Raw genomic sequence first — 8,908 nt, forward strand, 5'->3', positions numbered from 1 at the left:
AGGAAGAGAAGGACAAGGTGACTACTAAACAAGTCGACGACCACCATGGGAGTTGAATATCAAGAAATTGTGTTGAGGAAATTTCAACCATAAAAATATTTAGATTTTCCATTCTTACTTGATAAAGAATTGTTGGCATTTGAGCACTATTTCAACCTTACTTTAATGTTTTCTATTTTCGATTATGTGAAAGAAGTGAAGCAAATGTTTTTAATGGGTTGATTTCTAATGATTTTAATTTTCTTCCTACAACTTTGGGGAAGTTTAAAATGATTTCAAAGGCTATCAAGATTTCGTTCTAACGTGCATGACTTTTATGTTACTCATTATGAGATTTTGAAGCATGTTGAGATGAATGTTTGATTTTGAAAGTAGATGGAAAGTAGTATAATACATGTGATGTTGAGAATGTTGAGAAATGTATGAATGGGCACAATGACTAGTGAAATTGTTAGATTATGGGCACAATGACCCAATGTTCCACGAGGAAAGCTCTATGTGTGGGCTGTAAGAATGGGTTATCAATGTGACAGATATGTGTAGTATATATGTTGGCCAGGTATATTACGATTCTTTCCAATCTACTAATCACTTGTTTGGGATAAAAGAGAAACTTTGTGATCAGTTGTGCTATTGTTTCTTTTAATGACAATGGCTTTATTGTCTTTATGATGAAAGAAGTGTTTTTGAACTATGTGTTGTACCGTGTTGTTATCAAAGCTGTTTATGCTCTGAAACTTTGGTTTTCCTACCATCTATTACTTACAAGCATTTTAGAGTATAATTCCAGTGTTGGATTATGTAGTGGTGGATATAAACTGTTTTGAATCACTATTATCATTTTTCAGCATGCACTAGAAATTTTAAATGACTACGGACTTATTGAAAAACCCCTACTGGGCATTTATGCTCACCCGTTTTTCTCAAAATGTATTTTTCAGGTGGTGTAGGGTTGACTTGCTAGGTTTCGAGTTGCAGCTCTATTCTGGACTAGTAGAAGGGAGTCCAGGCGTATCTTTTGGGCGAGCTGCCAAAGTATTTGTATAGTTAATCTTAGACTGTAAATGATCTATTTGTTGCGTTGTAGACTAAGAAGGGGTAGGCCAAAATGGGTTAGTGTCTCTACTTACCTGGGCAATGAAAACCATGTGTATATATAATTACCTATCTTTTGGCTTGTATAAATTATGCTCATGTACATTTTCATTAAATGACCTGAACACGTTTTTGTTGTATGAAACCTTGAAGGTCTTTTGTGAACTTATTATAGCCTATAAGGCTTAATGAATTGCCTTTGGAGAATCACTATGAACTGGGTTATGTTTAAAACTGTGGGTGATTATCTACTATCTAGGTGACATTTTGAAAATTTCAGATTTGTACCCTTTGGAACATATTCAGCTTTATTTCCAAAGTGACTTGGTGTTGCTGAAACTATTTTTTTTTTTAGAAAAACAGCAGCATGCCTATTTTAGATTTAAATTTTCCTAGGCTTCCCGAACTCAAAAATCAAAGAAATTTTAACAAAAATCAATGAAATTTTAACACAACTTAGTTTTATGTGTCTACTTTGAATCTGGAAAATTTCACACTTTTTTTTTTTAACAAGTTATTTTTGGTGAATTTTATGGTTCAGGTCGTCTTTGCAGTTTGTATTTGTGATATCCCGTCCCTAAAATTATTATTTTATTTTATTCTTGACGTATTTCAAAGATTTGATTGGAACTAGTTCTTTATTTCTCCAAATTTGAGAAAAATGAAGTGAGGGGTACTTTAGTCATTTCCAATTTTATCAATCTTTTCAGTCAACTCTTGAATTAGTTAAGTAGAGTTCGATTCCATGAGCGCGTAGGCGTAAACAGATCTTATTTCCGAGTCAGAACGGAGTAAAGTCATTTGAAGTTGATAGCATTTTGGTAATTTTACTAAAATGTTATAAATGGGAGGGAAACCTCCAGAAAAGGGGGAGGTTTCTGAAAATGAAAGGGGGTAGCTGCCCTAACCCGTTTTAGGGAGACTTGGACCCGTTAACCCATAAACTTGACCCGCTTGTATCTTCTTCATCGGAGCTCCGTTTTGGGTGATTTTGGTGTCCATGGAAAGCTCTTGACGAACCCTATATCTCTGTAGTGTTAGATTTCCCAATTTCTTTTCCATCTTTGCAGTTCGAAGCCACAAAGCCCACGACTTTTCTGGCGGTTTTATCATTTTTCCGGTGGTTCCGGCAATCATTTCCTTCAAGTGAGGTATGAAACTTCATCTACTCTTCATAATCTTCAAGTTGGTATGCTTAGTTTGTGCTTTCATATTCATTTTAGAGTTGGGTGTTTAGAACCCTAGAAATCCGGTTTTCTCTGGTGAATTTGGATGGTTTCCGATTAGAAATTATCGTCGGGCTAGTTGTGAAAAATGTTTCCCTTGTTGAGCTCTAGCTACCACGTAAATTTGAGCTCATCTAGTTAATGTTGAAAATTTGGGGTTTCTAAACCCTTCATCTTGACTACCACCGCGTGTAGCTGTGCGTGGAATCATTCACGAGTATTATCTAGGTTTCAAATACCTTCTAGTGACCCTGTGAACCTATGTCTAGCTCGGTTTCTAAAGATTCAATTGTTTGATGTGGTGATCAATTTAGACCGCCACTTGTTGTGTGATTGACGACAATCCGACCTGTTGGATCATAAGGAAATTTTAGTATGTTATCCTAGATGCATAATGTGGACTTTGGGAAGTTATGGATCATAATTCTTATATGCGGATCTTCAAGATCAAATTACGTAGAGTGGTGGACCCTATCGTTGACCGAGAGTTGAATAGTGGTCAACATGTCTCGATATGTTCTAGATAATAAAATTAGTACTATGGGAGACTTAAGTGAAGTCTAGTGGGTCTACATTGGTTAGAGAGTGACTTGAATATATGTGATATGTTTATTACATTGCTTTCTTATATTGGTATCATCTGTGAATTTGACCTGGTTTTATAATGTGATTATATTGAAATGTGATTACTATATATATATATATATATATATATATTTAGTCATTGACCTATGTTTATTAAACATGATCTGGCTTGTGTACTGATGATGATCGTGATATGTGATTTGACGTGCATATTTGAAAGGTGGTTGATTTGCATAGATGGTATGATATGATGAAATGTGAGTGATTTTAATATATGTGAATATGAAATGGTTTTATAATTATGTTTCCTATAAATTGTTAATTTTTATATTTAGCCATCGAGGTAGTTTATGAAGTGGGATTTGACGTGCATATTGGAAATATGGTTTATTTTGTATGATTGGCTTGATTTGATGAAAGGTGAGGGCTAGTAGTGGACTAGGACCTTGCTTGGTTAATCCACATTGGGGGGTCACTAGTGGTCCTGCTTGGTTAATCCGCACTAGGGGACCATACTATATGCATGGATCGTGCTTGGTTAATCCGCGTTGGGCGATCCTTATGGCCATGTATGCTTATGAATGATCATGCTTGGTTAATCCGCATTGGGTGATCACTTCCTAACAGCTGTAGGAGTGACTCTGCTTGGTTAATCCGTATTGGGGGGGTCACGACATGCTGGGTTACTTTCTTAGGGGTGGCTCTGTTTGGTTAATCCGCTTTGGGGGGCCACTTCCTGTTTGGTTACTTACGTAGGCTTCGGTTGAACTGCATCCCTCTAGTCGTACTTTTCATTGTGTTGTATGAGATTATGGTTGTGAGATATTGTGATTTGTTTCAGACGAACCATTAGATGTCTAGGTGACTCCTTCAGAGTTTTCAAAAGTTTGGTATTGATTTCTTATGAATGATTTATATTCATGGTTTAAAAATTGTGATTGATGGTTAGTTTTATTATTGTATCACATGCTTATTTTATTGTCACTCACCTGAGCCTCTCAGCTTATCTGAGTGCTTGATTTGCCAGTGCACCAATTTCATAATATTGGCATTGACTTTACATATGATAGGTCTGGTTAGATTATGAGAAACCGCTTGATATTTTGGTTCGTTGAGTGGTCCGGAACTGATGTTGTTGGATTCCGTGAGTGGTCTGAATCCTTGCTCTTGTTTATTCCGTAAGGTGATCTTAGAATCCTAAATTCGAGTATATGGGAATTACCACAATAGATATTGTGAATATAAATTAGAATTACCATGTTTATTACTCATAATCTAAGTGGGGAATTATATAGAGTTTCTTGGTTAATTCGTGAAATGTTATGTTATCGCACTGTTTGAATAACGTAATTAAATGCTAAGATTGTGCATCTTAGATTTATGAATTGATTAATTGACGGGATTGTGGACTGACGTTGAATATGAGTGTGGTTATTATGAGTATTTTAGTTGATTAATATTTCTAGAGAATAATATGTACTTTGTTGATTCTTAAATATGTTACACGCTATGAAATGCAATTTTATGTGGGAAACGTGATGATTTATGTGATGGATGAAGTGGAAATGTTAATTGTCATGTGGGATTGTTATGCTGGATATCATTGTTATTGTTATGATTAGACTTGTTGATAAATGTGGCTAGAGAACTGGTATTGTACATCGTTGGTTCTTTGAAATGATATATGTTGTGAATTGCGGTATCATGTTGCGACATAATGACCTATATATTGATGGAGGGGAAATCATGACTTTCAGATGGGTTTGTTATGTAACCCTGAGTCTAGTAATTTCATGCTTGTCAAGTTCTATTGATTGATTGAGAAATGTTATGCCTTTCGACTTAATTGGACTGTGTTATATGTTAATTATTGTGCATGATGAACTACGAATGGCTTGATCCCTATTTAGGGTACGTAGGCAGTCTAACGGGGAGGTTAGATGCAGCCATAAAGCATACGAAAAATTACTATGCGATTCGATTATTGAGTTGTGCTTTGCCCATATCCCAGAGGTGGGGTATGATAGATATGGATTTTTGGTGACGTCGCGTATCAATTCTGGACGTATGTCGGGATTGGGGCATGGCATTATTACCACAAGAAGTCTTTAACTCTATTTCTTTAAGTTAGCTTTGTAGTTTTGGATTAATGTATTTGTTGAGTTTAAATTTTCATTGACAAAATCTTAAGTTACAACCTTAAACAACCACTTTGTTTTATTTATTTCTCTTAATCTCACAACGAAAGTTTTGGGGTGTGACAGTACAGGTCATGTTAGATGACTCCGGTTGATATGTCACTTTATATTAGTGCAATTCACCTGGCTTACTTATTCATGGTTGAGATGATTGTCATGGCATACACATGGTTTGTTATTCTCAAGTTTAGTTTGCATAGATGTTTACAGTATTATTTTCTGGAACCTTATACGGGTTTTACGTTGAGGGGTTATTATATTTGAAAAGACAAATGGCTTTGAAAAGTTTTGTTTTTACCCACTCACACTTTTTGTTTTGTGCCCCTCTAGGTTCTAGATAGAAGTTCATGTCGGTGGCTCACGAGGACTTCATGGCGGATTCTGACAGACATCCACCAGTGTAGGGTTTCTTTTATGATATGTACAATTAGTAATTAGACATCTGGACTGCATCCTGATGCCCACGCTCTGGTTATGTGTGTTATTTACTCTAAACATTTACACTCGTACTTATGCTAGTCTAGTGTAAATTAGTTAGTAGGTTGTTATTTATCTGTATTTTCATATCATGTTCACTTCCGCACAGCACACGTGTCTACGTCATCCTTTCGTGACGACTAGCATGCCTCGATTGGAGTTGAGGTGTGTTAGGTCATGTTTTTCTTTTAAAATTAATAAAATAATATATTATATTTAGAGTGCACTCACAATTTATAGAGTGTCAAATTGCTACGTAGACCAAACGCAAATTTATCATTTTAGATTTGATATCACTTTTGAGATGCTTTGAGGCACGTTTCAATTTTTTACTTTATTTTTTCTTTTTTATGGGAGTGATCAGAAACTAAAATGCTTCACTTTGTATTGAAAAAGCGCATTATTGGGCTGATGTTGACATGAGTATGGATACCATTGACGTGGGACGGGACGGAACAGAGTGGGACAAGACGTTTCATTCCACGTTTGGTGCGCCTAAAACTGGTGGAACGAGCTGTTCCACGGGACAAGTTTTGGGTGAATTTTCGTTTCACCTCACCCCCTGGAACGACTCGTTCCACATCCGTGGAACACAAAATTATAACATCTCCGTCTCCTTCTTCTTCCTCCTTGTTTCCATCCGAGGGCATCTTTGCTCCCGCTCCGTTCCATTCCGTCCTGTCCAGTCCAGTCCCGTCCCATTCCGTTCTGTCCCGTCCCTTCTGCATACCAAACGATACCTAAGAAACGGGCTTCTTATTCATAGACCTAGGTTTTATATTATTATCAATCTTTGTCATTCAACAAGTGTACTAGTTAAATACTCTCGCATGTTCTAACTTTATCCAAATATAGCTTCATAGGTTCTTTGAGTTACAACACTACTAATTAACAAATGCTTAGTTGGAATAACAGAAACGCTGATCCCTAAAATCACATCCAACAACAAAAATAAAGAGAGAGATGAATCGCATCCATTCTGCAATCATTTGTAATTTGCTAATCACATTCTTCTCACACACCTTTTTAATTTTCGACTTTCGAATTGAATGAATTAAAGGATATCAAAGGATATAAATTAACAACGAGCGTGTGAGAAGTTAAAAATGGTATATAGATAGCACACCCCTGTATATACACATCACATGCAACACGTACACTATAAGAGGAGGGATTGCTATTACACTATGGGTCGTTTTATTTAGAAAAAAGTCAAGGTAACCAACTTAAAGAAATTTAAAGTTTGAGTTCCCTTGAAATCGCTCATTCTGTTGCTAACGACTCTATTTTACAGGAATGAAATGTCTCCTTTGGTGGTTAGTGTGCTTTTTCATTGCCTTCTCTTGGGATTGTTCTTTTCTCATTTCTTTTCTTTTCTTTTTTCTGGCTGTGTTGATGCACTTTGGTTCTTTGTTGCTGCAGTTTGCTGCTACTTATTTTGTATAGTTGCTTCTCTTATCCAACAGAAAAAAAATAATAGTAATTAATAATGTTCTGATCATTCTAACCACAGCATACACCAAGGACGCAAAACTCATCCTCTTCTCATGTTGGTAACCACACATTTTTTGTTCCTTTCTACCTTTTCACCCTCTCCCTTTGGGTGAACTTTTATCACATTATTAATACAAAGCTTATTCAGTATTTGAATTGATCCAGCACTGTTCTTTTTTTCTTTAGATATCCGAGCGCTTCTCTTCACATCATCACCTTCTCTTCCTCTCTTCCACCATGGCCAGTATGATTGAAACAAAATCTGAAAGCAATGAAGATGATAGGGTGGACAATGACGTTTCACGCTTATTTGGTCTTCGTGGGTTTAGGGCGTAAGTGAAAATAGTGCTTTAGTGATAATTAAATTAATTATAAAAATTAAGAAATTGATGCAACTGCTCAGCAACAGATTGTTAGCATTGTTAGGGTTTGTTGTTGAAACATAGTTGTTAGCTATTTAACAGAGTCGTTAGTTGTTTAACAGTATGCTAAGTAATGAATTGCATAGTGAGTAGCCAATGTAATGAGTATATATATAGTTGTATTACAGCTCATAATATGACTACTATCAATCTATTCACAAAATTATGTTTTCCATATCTTGCATCTTTGTACAACCATTAGAAATAATTCAAACTCAAAGTGATGTCTGGGATACTTGTGACATCCCGTCCTGAGATTATATAAAAACGTACGTGTGAATTTACCTTTTGACCCCTAGTTCGTTACATTTACGTTTAGTGTTGTTTTGTGTGGTGTGGCATGTGTTGGACCACACACACACTCACACACACACTGTCTCTATCTCTCCCGTGATTCCCTCTCCCTCTGTCTCTTTTCTGTCACTTCTCTCTCTCTCTCCCGAGCTCCCATTTCTTCTTCTTCCTTCACGCTTGTACGGACAAACCCAAAAACCCTTCAAACCATCCCAGATCGAGGAAACTAAGGACACCTTCGAACTCGTGAAGCTCGTACGAGTGCAACCATACCATTTTCAGGACTTTTCAAGCTTATAGGAAGCTTCTTGAGGTCCTTAGGAGGCTTGGAGTAATTCGTTGGAAGTTTTTGGACGAAAAAACACGGAGAACGACAAGTTCAAAGTTTGGCCGGAGCTTTCGAGGCTTTTTCTGGCGAATCCACGGCGAGTTAGGGGTCGAGGCAGAAATTCCGGCAAAACACCCACCTCCGGCGAAACCAGTCCGGCGACGCGAGGAAGAAGACGCGCGCGTGGGCAGCGCGTATACAGGGCGCGTGAGGGCGCGTGAGAGCTCCAAATTGAGTTCTAAAAATTGTCACGTGTTCGTGACGTCGTGTAGATCACCGTGGTGGAATTTGTACGAACGACGAATGTAACCAAACTAGGCGTGAGGGTTACGAACCGGCTACTTATCAGTGAGTGGGCAGTTATTTTTCAGTATATATATACGTATGCTTGACGTATTTCCCAGAAAACGTATTTTAAAAGAAATACGAATTAAATATCCTGTCATATATGCATCATATTTTAATATGTGCATTACCATAATTATGCATACTGTTGCATGGTGCTGAGGAGGCCCAGGTAAGCTACATTTGATATACATTTGATATGCATTTGATATACATTTGATATACGTATGAAATACGTTTGGAATACGATTGAAATACTATGGAAATACAAAGGAAATATGATCGTGATATGTTTGTGATATGATTGAGATATAATTGAGATACGATTGAGATATTATGCTGATAACGATCATGAGATATGATTGAGATATGAAGAATGATATGATAGAGATGTGATTGAGAGCTCATAACCTGCACCCCCGGTGTTAGTGCTCCCGCCCTGAG

At 36.9% G+C, this 8,908-nt stretch overlaps 1 long non-coding RNA gene across 1 annotated transcript; it reads left to right on the plus strand.

Annotated features, from left to right (window-relative positions):
• Window positions 1-1,980: 1,980 nt before the first annotated feature.
• On the plus strand, window positions 1,981-5,814 carry LOC125479435. Its single transcript, XR_007260014.1, has 2 exons — window positions 1,981-2,246; window positions 5,435-5,814. It is a non-coding gene; the product is annotated as an uncharacterized LOC125479435 (long non-coding RNA).
• Window positions 5,815-8,908: the final 3,094 nt, after the last annotated feature.

Source organism: the organism of the source record quoted next, unplaced genomic scaffold, assembly GCF_019419815.1.
Source record: "Pyrus x bretschneideri cultivar Hongxiangsu unplaced genomic scaffold, Pyrus_bretschneideri_v1 Contig1, whole genome shotgun sequence".
In the NCBI taxonomy this organism is placed as follows: Eukaryota; Viridiplantae; Streptophyta; class Magnoliopsida; order Rosales; family Rosaceae; genus Pyrus; species Pyrus x bretschneideri.